Source organism: Cherax quadricarinatus, chromosome 3 (genome assembly GCF_038502225.1).
Source record: "Cherax quadricarinatus isolate ZL_2023a chromosome 3, ASM3850222v1, whole genome shotgun sequence".
NCBI lineage: Eukaryota > Metazoa > Arthropoda > Malacostraca > Decapoda > Parastacidae > Cherax > Cherax quadricarinatus.
The window spans coordinates 46183029-46195701 of record NC_091294.1 but is presented as its reverse complement, the minus strand read 5'-3'; positions in this window follow the sequence as shown (position 1 = coordinate 46195701).

Here is a 12673-nt window from a genome sequence, read left to right as displayed (position 1 = left end):
GACTTCAATAAGGCTTTTGATAGAGTTCCACATCAGAGACTCTTGAGGAAAATTAAAGCACACGGAGTAGGAGAAATTTTTTCCTGGATAGAGGCATGGTTGACAGATAGGTAGCAAAGAGTTTGCATAAATACGGAGAAACCAGAGTGGGGAAGCATCAAGAGAGATGTTCCACAGGGGTCAGTGTTGGGCCCCTTGTTGTTCACAAGCTACATAAACGACATAGACGAGGGAATACATAGCGGTATAGGAAGTTTGCCGATGACACGAAAACAGGCCGACAAATTCATTCTAATGAAGATATTAGAGCACTCCAGGAAGACTGAAATAGATTGATGCAGTGATCGGAGAAGTGACAGATGCAGTTTAATATAGACAAATGCAAAATTCTAAACACTGGACAGGAAAATAATCATGCCACATATAAACTAAAATATGTAGCTCTTAATATTACTGTTTGCGAAAAGAATATGGGAGTTCTGGTTAGCAGTAATCTAAAACCAAGACAACAGTGCAGACTTGTTCGCAATAAAGCGAACAGAATCCTTGGCTTCATATCGAGAGGCATAAATAATAGAAGTCCTAAGGTTGTTCTTCAACTCTATACATCCTTGGTTAGGCCTCATTTAGATTATGCTGCACAGTTTTGGTCACCGTATTACAGAATGGATATAAATGCACTGGAAAACGTACAAAGGAGGATGACAAAGTTGATCCCATATATCAGAAATCTTTCCTATGAGGATAGACTGAGGGCCCTGAATCTGCACTCTCTAGAAAGGCGTAGAATTAGGGGGGATATGATTGAGGTGTATAACTGGAAATCAGGAATTAATAAAGGGGATGTAAATAGCGTGCTACAAATATCTAGCCAAGACAGGACTCGCAGCAATTGGTTTAAGTTGGAAAAGTTCAGATTCAGGAAGGATATAGGAAAGCACTGGTTTGGTAATAGAGTTGTGGATGAGTGGAACAAACTCCTAAGTACCGTCATAGACGCTAAAACGTTGTGTAGTTTTAAAAATAGGTTGGATAAATATATGAGTGGGTGTGGGTGGGTGTGAGTTGGACCTGTCTAGCTTGTGCTACTACGTCAGATGCCGTGCTCCTACCTTAAGTGAATGTGACCCGACCTGACTAGGTTGGGGCATTGGCTTGGGCCGGTGGGGGACTTGGACCTGCTTCACATGGGCCAGTAGGCTTGCTGCAGTGATCCTTCTTTCTTATGTTCTTATGTTTCTTAAGTTGCCACCTCACTGTCAACACTAGACCAAGTCTTTACTAAAACAATGAAAGAAATTATCATCTTATATGCGCGTGGAAAGAGTGATCATTTTCTACTGGATATAACATGTGCTCTTTAACATGACTTAGGAAAAAATAAAAAAATAAAAAATAAAAAATTAGTAGATTACATAAACTAGACAACAACAGTGTTTGATCTATTACTGAGATAAATGTTTTTATGTAATATAAACATGATTCCAAATTTCAAGTGGAAACGTGGTTATCACGTCAGGATTTTTAGTTGTGAAAAAAAAAATCAAATTTTGTATATTTATAAATAATGTTCCTCCAAAATTTACAGCACAGGTAACATAATGAGTCATTAAAAACTTATTCTTCATTAAAAAGTAACTGCTAAAGAATGGACCAAAGAACATAAGTAACATATTCTCACTGGAAGTAGAAAATATTTAAAAATATTTTGGCTTTACACTTATAATTAACAGTGGCGTGTCATCGACACCATGCCTAGCCCTTCTAGGGCAGGGTAGGTGCCTGAGCCCGAGCCTTTAGCTCATAAGACTGTCATTCCCATTTGCCCCCTTGTGGCGGGGATGGCAGACCAGAGAGGCCTAGCTTGTGGCTAGGCCTGGGGACAGTTGGTCCCAAAGATGAGGAGGTACTTGTGCCTCCTCCCATGGGAGACTTAGGTCTCAGACACTCCCTAAAGAGGGAGCCAAGGCCGGGCCACCACTTGGAAAAGGCCCGGGCTTGGAGAATACCGGCGAATCTTTAATAATAATAATAAAAAAGTGGCGTGTCTCTAAAGAAACCAATAGTAGTCGACCATCATATTACATTGAAACGCCTTTAATTTCTTGCTTCCACTGATGGAAACTTTCACCTTCCTCACCACTATCAGCACTAAGACTGGATGGAAAGAAGTTCAGGTATGAACAAAGAAATCTTATTTTCACAGACATACGGCAACCCAGTGCTCTAATGCCTTCTATCATGTTTCGCACAAACTCTAAATAATTGTTTGCTCTATGCCTTCCTAGGAAGCTCTAGACAACCTGTTTAAAAGCTTCCCATGCAGCCAGTTAGAGTGGGATCAGTTATAATAGGAAGACAGGCTCGTATAACACTTCACTTATTTGTGGCCAAACAAATACTTCGGCCTTAAGTTTTGCGTTAGTTACAATTCTTCGAATTTTTTACTTAAGGTAAAAAAATCCTTCACCTTAACCATCCATAGATTTTACAAAGTTATTCATTAGGCCCAACTTTATATGCAGTGGTGAAAAAAAATAACTCTTGAAGATGCATCAAAGTTCATTGTTTTCAGTTTGTTCACAGTCACGTTCAGTGTCACATGCTAGAGGTGGAACAGGTGTAGGAGTGTCTTCGCTATGTGGCCTCACAATCTGGATACGTGATCTTGTTCTGGTTTTTCTCCGGTAAACATTAACCTTGCAGAAGTAACGGTAATTCCGGGGATTCTTCGGCTCTCACCCAACGATTGGGACTATAAATGGCATCAATATACGTTTTCCATTCAATCACTGTGTCAGTCCAGACGTACAAACACTACAACATACGTGTGGAATCTATGTTTCATCTGAATCACCTATCTTGCAAACGAAGTAGTTCTTGTACACAGTTTTGACACGATTTATCATGTTTTTTTTCGTTGACAAGCAGACATGATGCCTAAGATTTATGTTAACGCATGTTAGCTGACAGCAACAAGGCGCTCGTCAGAGGTGTATTCAAGTTTATATAAGTAGTAAAGAAGCACATACGTTGCCAGCATCCTACGTGATGGGTTAATTCTGACTTCAGATTCAGTTTCAACATGGTAAAATAAGTTATGAAAAAGCTTTCATTTACAAAAGTAGCAAATATATTGTTGTCCAATATTTTTAGAAAAGAAAATACGAAACGTTATGTCATTATTTTTGAGAAACTAAATAGGACAGATATATATCATTTGTCCAAGAAGTTCTGTAACATATATGGAATAGAAGTCAAACAGTTCATTTAAAATAAGAATATGTGTATAAATAATAAATAATGGTTTAAGAAAAGGTGATTGAGAGCTATTAAAAAACACTTGAAAACATTATAGGCAGTAAACCCATCAAAAAGAAATGAAACAGACCAGAAATAAATATTAGATGCAAGAAGACAAGAAAAAGAAACTGAAAAACAAATTGATGATAAGACCAAAGTAAAACTAAATCTTCTGAACAAGTTTGTAAAAAGTAAACTGAATGTTTAAGAAAAAAACACAAAGAAGAAATGTGGATGACAAATGCGATGAAGTTGAGGAGGAAAGATGTGAAGTATAAACTAGAAACTTAAAGTATTTAAAAAATAAAACATATTTTAAACGTAAGGGATTTAAATACCAAAGAGGCAGCTGACATGAAGGATACTGGAATAACTAAAGAGGATATAAAAGAAATTACTTTTGGATACTGTCCCAAAAATTAACATGATATGGGATATCATAGTGAGTTTTGAAGAATGAGCAAAAGAGAGATGATGTCTATTTTTTTTTTAAATTTCACCACAAGAGTGCAAATTGACTGTTAGACGAAAGAAGGCCTACATTATGTCAATATTTATCACAGGAGACAGGGGAGGAAATCTTGAAATTACGGGCTACTATCGCAGGCTAAGGTTTTCGTAAAAATATTGAAAAAAAAACATCAAATGGATATAAACAATAATCTGCGAGAGCAGATGTTTACACCATTCCGTTTCCGGTCTGCAAATTCATGTACATCAGATCTGTGGCATAACTAATTGCATCGTGGTCGATGCTCGATCCGAGAAAGATATCACCGTATTGCATATGCCCAACCGATTCTACCTCAAGGTTTGCAAAAAGGAATAGTGGAGGGTGGCCATAAAATATCAGGCATCACAATATGAAAATGAGAATACGCGGAATGAAACATAAAACCCCAATTCGAAGCTCCGATAAAACTGAAGACTACCACAAACCTGTATTACGCTTACATAGTGCAGAGATGTATAAGAGGGGACAAAACTTTGTCTTTGTCATTTGTTGCACCGAGTGTCCTCGGGCCAAGGCAAACACATTGCTACGTGCTATGTGCTTGGTTTTCTGTAGGATCAGTGGCGCAGTGGTAAGGCGATGCGTGCATTGTGCTGTCTCTGGAGGCGGTACAAGGTTCGTAGGATCGAGTCCTGGCCTGACGCACTTTGGTAAATTATTTAAAAACACTTGTTTCCTGATTTCACTGATATATATATATATATATATATATATATATATATATATATATATATATAGATATATATATATATATATATATATATGCAAAACAACCACTATGAAAGAATAGAGAAATTCCAAGCGCTTTCGTGACTACTCACATTATCAAGGAACTATGAAAGTAAAGCATCTAAGGAAGGTATATAAGGGGTCTGGCCAACACCTCACTATCAGATCCCACAACGGTTAAACACCTGACGCGCGCCGGCCCGACTGGACAGGTCCATCGCACAACCCACCAACAAACTATTCTACCCAAGAAAATTTTAAAAATTATTATTTGTCCAGTGTATTATTAAATTCTTCCCAAATTCCATTAATTATAAATGGATCTAATTTATATAAACCAAAGGAAATATTCATATTATTGTCAAAACTGCTTTTTATGAAACAAGATTCAATAATATTCCTGTCGACCATGGACTTGCTTGATACTACTTTCTCAACTTTTTGAAAATCAATTGGATGGTTAAAATCTCTTACATGAATAAATAGAGCATTGGAATCTTGTCCAGTTCTAATGCTATATTTATGTTGTTTTAATCTTAGTTCTAGATTTTTACCAGTTTGACCGTAATAAACTTTATCGCAAATTATACAAGGAATCTTATAGACACATCCATCAGCATTTTGGGGGGAATTCTTTATCAAAAGTTTTTTTTACTGTATCAAGATTTTTGAATACAACTTTAATATTAAAAGTCTTAAGAAGAGAAGGCATATCAACCAAGTTTTCATGGTAAGGGAGAACCAACATATTTTTAGTTGAATAAGGCTGGTTGTCCCGTTTTGGATTGTAAAAAGTATTTCTAGCAACTTTAAAATATTTGTCAATTACATTTCTTGGGTATTTTAAATCATTACCTATTTCATAAATTTTGGATATTTCCTCATCTATGAACTCAGGACTACAAATTCGTAAAGCTCTCAAAAACATTGATGAGAAAACAGACAGTTTGACTCTATCTTCTGCACTGATCAAGTCCCATAAGTTAAAAATTCGACTTAATTTTTTAAAAAATTGTTTAAATGAACAAGTTCTGCCCAAGTCTCTTTTACCCAATAAACTCCTTAACATGAGAGATCGTCCTTTTGATGATTTTATGAGAATTATTCTTCAGAAACATATTGAAATAACTAAAATACAGGAGAAGGAAGCATTCAGAATATTGAGAAACAAAAAATACTCTTTTAATCAGGCCATTCCATCAGAATGGAAACACAGTATGTTGGATCATTGCTATAATAAACTCAGAAGAATTTGTAATGAACTCAAAAACAAACTACAAAGAAAATTAGACATTTTAATTGAAAATAGTGATATGACAATGCATGCTAATAACAATTTTGTAATTAACTTATCAGATGAAATTTTAGACAAAAATACAACTGCTGCTCTAGGTTTTGGCCTAAGTTTTGCAACTTTAAAAAAACTTAATAATGTTGAAATTGCAAAAACCTTTTGTAACTTTGAAAAATTTTCTGATTTATCCCCTGATGAAATTAATATTAGTAAAGGAATGGTATATAGCTCTATGTTAAAACCAAACATTCCCAATTGCCCTCAAAGATTCTTTAAGTCTTATGATGAACATCAAAATGGTATACCATACCGACAGGCTGGTAGGTAAGACACATAGGCAACAGTTAGGCAACTTTATTCCGAAACGTTTCGCCTACACAGTAGGCTTCTTCAATCGAATACAGAAAGTAGGCAGGAACAGTAGAGATGTGAAGACGATGTAATCAGTCCATCACCCTTGAAGTCGTAGAATTTGAGGTTGTCAGCCTGGAGAAGTTCAGTTCCATAGTCAGGAACTAACTGTTGCCTAACTGTTGCCTATGTGTCTTACCTACCAAGTCTTATGATACACTTAATAACAATAAAAATTTGTTCCTTACTAAAGCAGACAAAATAAATGAAATAGTAATTATGAAAGAAAATGATTACCAAGAAAAAAAGAATAATCTCTTAGATGATACTGAAACTTAGAAAAAATCCCCTAGAAACCGTTAACAACAATTTCAATAAAACAATAAAACTTCTACTGAAAGGCAAAGATGAATTAGTCAAACAATTTACTTCCACTAATCCATCTTTACCTTACATGTATGGACTAATAAAAACACACAAACCAGGGAATCCAGTCAGAGCAATCATTAGCTCCATAGGGTCAGTTTCATATAAATTATCCAAATGGCTTGTTGATATTTTGAGCCCTATTGTTGGCAAAATTTCTAACTTTAATGTTAAAAACAACATAGACTTAGTTGATAAATTAAACTCCTTGACTGACTTAAATGATTTTAACATGGTTAGTTTTGATGTTACTTCCTTGTTTACGAAAGTTTCTGTTGACGATTTATTAAGTTTCTTATCTGAAGAACTCGTTAACTATGATTTACCATTGCCAGTACCTACTATCATTAAACTTATTAAACTTTGCATTGTTGATGCAAAATTTGTATTTAATGATAAGTTTTACACTCAGAAGTTTGGTATGGCAATGGGAAATCCTCTTTCACCTGTTCTTAGTACCTATACATGGAATTTTTTGAAACAAGGTTGCTTAACACAATCCTCCCTAATAGAGCTAAATGGTTCAGATATGTTGATGATATTTTGTGTCTTATGCCCAAAAATGTAGATGTACACCATTTCCTTGGAAAATTAAATAGCTTAGCCCATTCTATAAACTTTACTGTTGAGTTTGAAGAAAATAACTCATTGCCTTTTCTAGATGTTTTAATTATTAAGGGTAATAATGAATTCAAATTTAAAATTTACAGAAAACCTATAAATAACTGTTCCTATGTCCACTATTATTCTTCGCATCAAGATAGAGTCAAACCGTCTGTTTTCTCATCAATGTTTTTGAGAGCTTTACGAATTTGTAGTCCTGAGTTCATAGATGAGGAAATATCCAAAATTTATGAAATAGTTGATTTAAAATACCCAAGAAATGTAATTGACAAATCTTTTAAAGTTGCTAGAAATACTTTTTACAATCCAAAAAGGGACAACCAGCCTTATTCAACTAAAAATATGTTGGTTCTCCCTTACCATGAAAACATGGTTGATATGCCTTCTCTTCTTAAGACTTTTAATATTAAAGTTGTATTCAAAAATCTTGATACAGTAAAAAAACTTTTGATAAAGAATTCCCCCCAAAATGCTGATGGATGTGTCTATAAGATTTCTAGTAAAATTTGCGATAAAGTTTATTACGGTCAAACTGGTAAAAATCTCGAATTAAGATTAAAACAACATAAATAGAGCATTAGAACTGGACAAGATTCCAATGCTCTATTTATTCATATAAGAGATTTTAACCATCAAATTGATTTTCAAAAAGTTGAGAAAGTAGTATCAAGCAAGTCCATGGTCGACAGGAATATTATTGAATCTTGTTTCATAAAAAGCAGTTTTGACAATAATATGAATATTTCTTTTGGTTTATATAAATTAGATCCATTTATAATTAATAGAATTTGGGAAGAATTTAATAATACACTGGACAAATAATAATTTTTAAAATTTTCTTGGGTAGAATAGTTTGTTGGTGGGTTGTGCGATGGACCTGTCCAGTCGGGCCGGCGCGCGTCAGGTGTTTAACCTTTGTGGGATCTGATAGTGAGGTGTTGGCCAGACCCCTTATATACCTTCCTTAGATGCTTTCTTTAGCTCAGGTACTTTCACACTTCTCAGTGCGTCATCAGGAGCTGTGAAATGTTGCACGGGAGCAACCGAAGCAGGGAGAGAGGTCTCAGAGTAGTGTACGTGTCACCAGCCACGGTTACCCTTAGACTGGGTTAGTAGTCGGTGCCAACACCACCCTACCATCATGCCCCCACTACCCACATGGGGTAGGAGGGTTTCTGAGATGTCAAGTAGGAAATAATAAGATATAAAAATTCTGCCCTAAGCTTTCCCTAATCGTTTATAACAGGACATGTGGTTTGAGAAAATAAGTTTCTCGTTAGATACTGTAGACATGGATTGCTATTATTCTGTGTGACCTTTTCAAATAATAAAAGAAAGGAATACAGTGTGCTCTTTGTCCGTTTAAATGTCCTGCTATAGGGTACTCGAATGTTCTACCGATGTACTCAGAAGTACCACTTCCTAAATTTTGTCTACTCCAGCCACTGAAAAAATAGAAGACAATATTTAGGAAGAGATACTTCTGAGTACATCGGTAGAACATTGGAGTGGTAGTAGAGACTTCAGGGACGATTGTCCGCACAGCTATGATTACACTGGTCTACATGATTTTTTTCTAATTGACTCTGTGGTATCTTTCTTTGCATATATACGGAAAATAGTGATTGTAGATGAATAGTTCAGAGAACCGACTCGTTGATAAATTAGACACATGTGCAGCTCTTGGGTATCTTTATTGAGGAAACGTTTCGCCACACAGTGGCTTCATCAGTCCATACAAAGGAGAATCGTGAAGAACAGGAAAAGAATGAGGTAATCAGTCCCTCAACCTTGAGTCGATGTGGTCAGTCCATCAATCTTGAATAGAATACAGCATATGTGCCGAGAAGTAGCTTATATACCGTAGGCAGGAGAGGTGCAGCAGTCGTAGGTGGTGTCCCATTTGTTCAATGTGGAAGTTGGTCGTGCCCAAGGGTTAGGCAAGCGAAGAATTCCCAAGTATTAAGATCCCAAGAAGTTGCAGTGTCTAACAGGATTGCAGATGAATGATTCAGAGAACCGACATGTTGATAAATTAGACACACGTGCAACTCTTGGGTTCAGGTCTAGAGCTATCATTCTACTCCCCCTATCGTTGTTTGGCATATATATATATATATATACATATATATATATTTATATATATATATATATATATATATATATATATATATATATATATATATATATATATATATATATATATATATATATATATATATATATATATATATATATATATATATATATATATATATATATATATATATATATATATATATATATATATATATATATATATATATATATATATATATATACATAAAAGCTGTGCGAAGAATTCTCCCAGAAGTCTCTACTACCACTTCGTCCAACAGTACCCTCTTGGGAGCACCGCTGGGTCACCAGGCCATCGACACAGTCCTCAAGCAAAAATTGAATGACCTGATGAGAATGGAGGAGGGAATAAGCAATCTTGATGCCCATGATGCTCTGTATCTCCTCACAAGGTGCCTAACTATTCCAAGACTCACTTACTTCATGAGGTGTGCACCCTCTTTTGACAACCCAACACTCGACGAATATGACGCACACCTGAGGTCAACCTTTAAGAAGGCACTGAACCTTTCACTAGAGGATGAGCAATGGGATCAGGCAACCCTCCCAGTGCGACTGGGAGGTATAGGAGTGCGCAAAGCAACGCATGTTGCTTTACCTGCTCTCCTGTCTTCGTGTTTGACTTCCAGTGCATTAGTCAAGAAGATTGTTCCCTAACGCTTGAGAAACGTGGTAGGAGCTCAAGACATCCTTACAGATTCCTCCAGTAGACAACAATGCTCTCCAACGCCTCAGGAAAAGACAAAGCTCATCTCCTGGCAGTGAAGGCACCACACTCAGGAGATTTCCTGTTAGCTGTTCCCAATTCCTCCTTGGGCACTCAACTAGATCCACAGGCAGCTACGTGCACTACAGAAGTGCAGCTGCATGCACTACAGTAGTCCTGCCAGGTGCACTACAGAAGTCCTCCCAGGTGCAATACAGTAGTGCAGCTACGTACACTACAGTAGTGCAGCTACGTGCAGTACAGTAGCGCAGCTAGGTGCACTACAGTAGAGCAGCTACGTGCACTACACTAGTGCAGCTACGTGCACTACAGTAGTGCAGCTACGTGCACTACACTAGTGCAGCTATGTGCACTACAGTAGTGCAGCTACGTGCACTTCACTAGTGCAGCTACGTGCACTACAGTAGTGCGGTTACGTGCACTACAGTAAAGCAACTACGTGCACTACAGTAGTGCAGCTACGTGCACTACAGTAGAGCAGCTACGTGCAGTGTAATAGTGCAGCTACGTGCACTACAGTAGTGCAGCTATGTGCACTACAGTTCTGCAGGTACGTGCACTACAGTAGTGCAGCTACGTGCACTAGAGTAGTGCCGTTACGTGCACTACAATAGTGCAGCTATGTGCACTACAGTAGTGCAGCTACGTTCACTACAGTAGTGCAGCTGCGTGTACTACAGTAGTGCAGCTACACACACTACAGTAGTGCAGATATGTGCGCTTAAGTAATACAGCTAGGTGCACTACAGTAGTGAAGCTACGTGCACTACGGTAGTACAGCTGGGTGCACTATAGTATTGCAGCTATGTGCACTACAGTATTGCTGCTAGATGCACTACAGTAGTGCAGCTACGTGCACTAAAGTAATGCAGCTACGTTCACTACAGAAGTACAGCTACGTGCACTACAGTAGTGCAACTACGTGCACTATAGTAGTGCAGCTATGTGCAGTACAGAAGTGCAGCTACGTGCACTGCAGTAGTGCTCCTACATGCTCTACAGTAGTGCAGCTGCGTGCACTGTAGTGCTGCTACGTGCACTAAAGTAGTGCAGCTGCGTGCACCACGGTAGTGCAGCTACATGCACTACGGTATTGCAGCAACGTGCACTACAGTAGTGCAGCTACGTGTACTACAGTAGTGCAGCTACGTGCACTACAGTAGTTCAGCTACGTGCACTTCAGCAGTGCAGCTTCGTGCACTACAGTAGTGCAGCTACATGCACTGCAGTAGTGCTGGTACGTGTACTGCAGTAGTGCAGCTATGTGCACTACAGTAGTGCAGGTACGTGCTCTACAGTAGTGCGGCTACGTGCACTACAGTAGTGCAGCTAGGTGAACTACAGTAGTACAGCTAGGTGCACTACAGTAGTGCAGCTAGGTGCTCTACAGTAGTGCAGCTACGTGCACTACAGTAGTGCAGTTACGTGCACTACAGAAGTGCAACTACGTGCACTGCAGTAGTGCAGTTAGGTGCACTACAGTAGTGCAGCTACGTGCACTACAGAAGTGCAACTACGTGCACTGCAGTAGTGCAGCTAGGTGCACTACAGTAGTACAGCTAGGTGCACTACAGTAGTGCAGCTAGGTGCTCTACAGTAGTGCAGCCAGGTGCAGTAAAGTGGTGCAGCTATGTGCGCTTCAGTAGTGCTGCTAGGTGCACTACAGAAAAGCAGCTGCGTGCACTGCAGTAGTGCAGCTATGAGCACTACAGTAGTGCAGCTATGTGCAATATAGTAGTGCAGCTACGTGCACTACAGTAGTGCAGCTATGTGCACTACAGTACTTCAAGTACATGCACTACAGTAGTGCAGCTACGTGCACTACAGTAGTGCAGCTAAGTTCACTACAGTAGTGGTACTGCGTGCACTACAGTACTGTAGCTAGGTGCACTACAGTAGTGCATTTTCATGCAATACAGTAGTGCACCTATGTGCACTACAGTAATGCAGCTACGTGCACTACAGCAGTGCAGCTACGTGCATTACAGTATGGCAGCTACGTGCGCTACATTAGTGCTGCTACGTGCACTACAGTACTGGAACTAGGTGCACCACAGTAGTGCAGCTACGTGCACTACAGTAGTGCAGTTACGTTCACTACAGTAGTGCAGCTACATGCACTACAGTAGTGCAGCTATTTGCAGTACAGTAGTGCAGCTACGTACACTATATTAGTGCAGTTACGTGCACTAGCGTAGTGCAGCTACATGCACTACAGTAGTGCACGTATGTGCACTACAGTAATGCAGCTACGTGCACTACAGCAGTGCAGCAACGTGCACTACAGTATGGCAGTTACACGCTACAGTAGTACTGCTACGTGCACTACAGTAGTGCAGCTGAACTACAGTAGTGCAGCTACTGCACTACTGCAGTGCAGCTACGTGCACTACAGTAGTGCAGCTAGATGCACTACAGTAGTGCAGCTACGTACACTACAGTAGTACAGCTAAGTGCACTACAGTAGTACAGCTAAGTGCACTGCAGTAGTGCAGCTACATGCACTACAGTAATGCGGCTACGTGCACTACAGCAGTGCAGCAACGTGTACTACAGTATGTCAGTTACACGCTTCAGTAGTACTGCT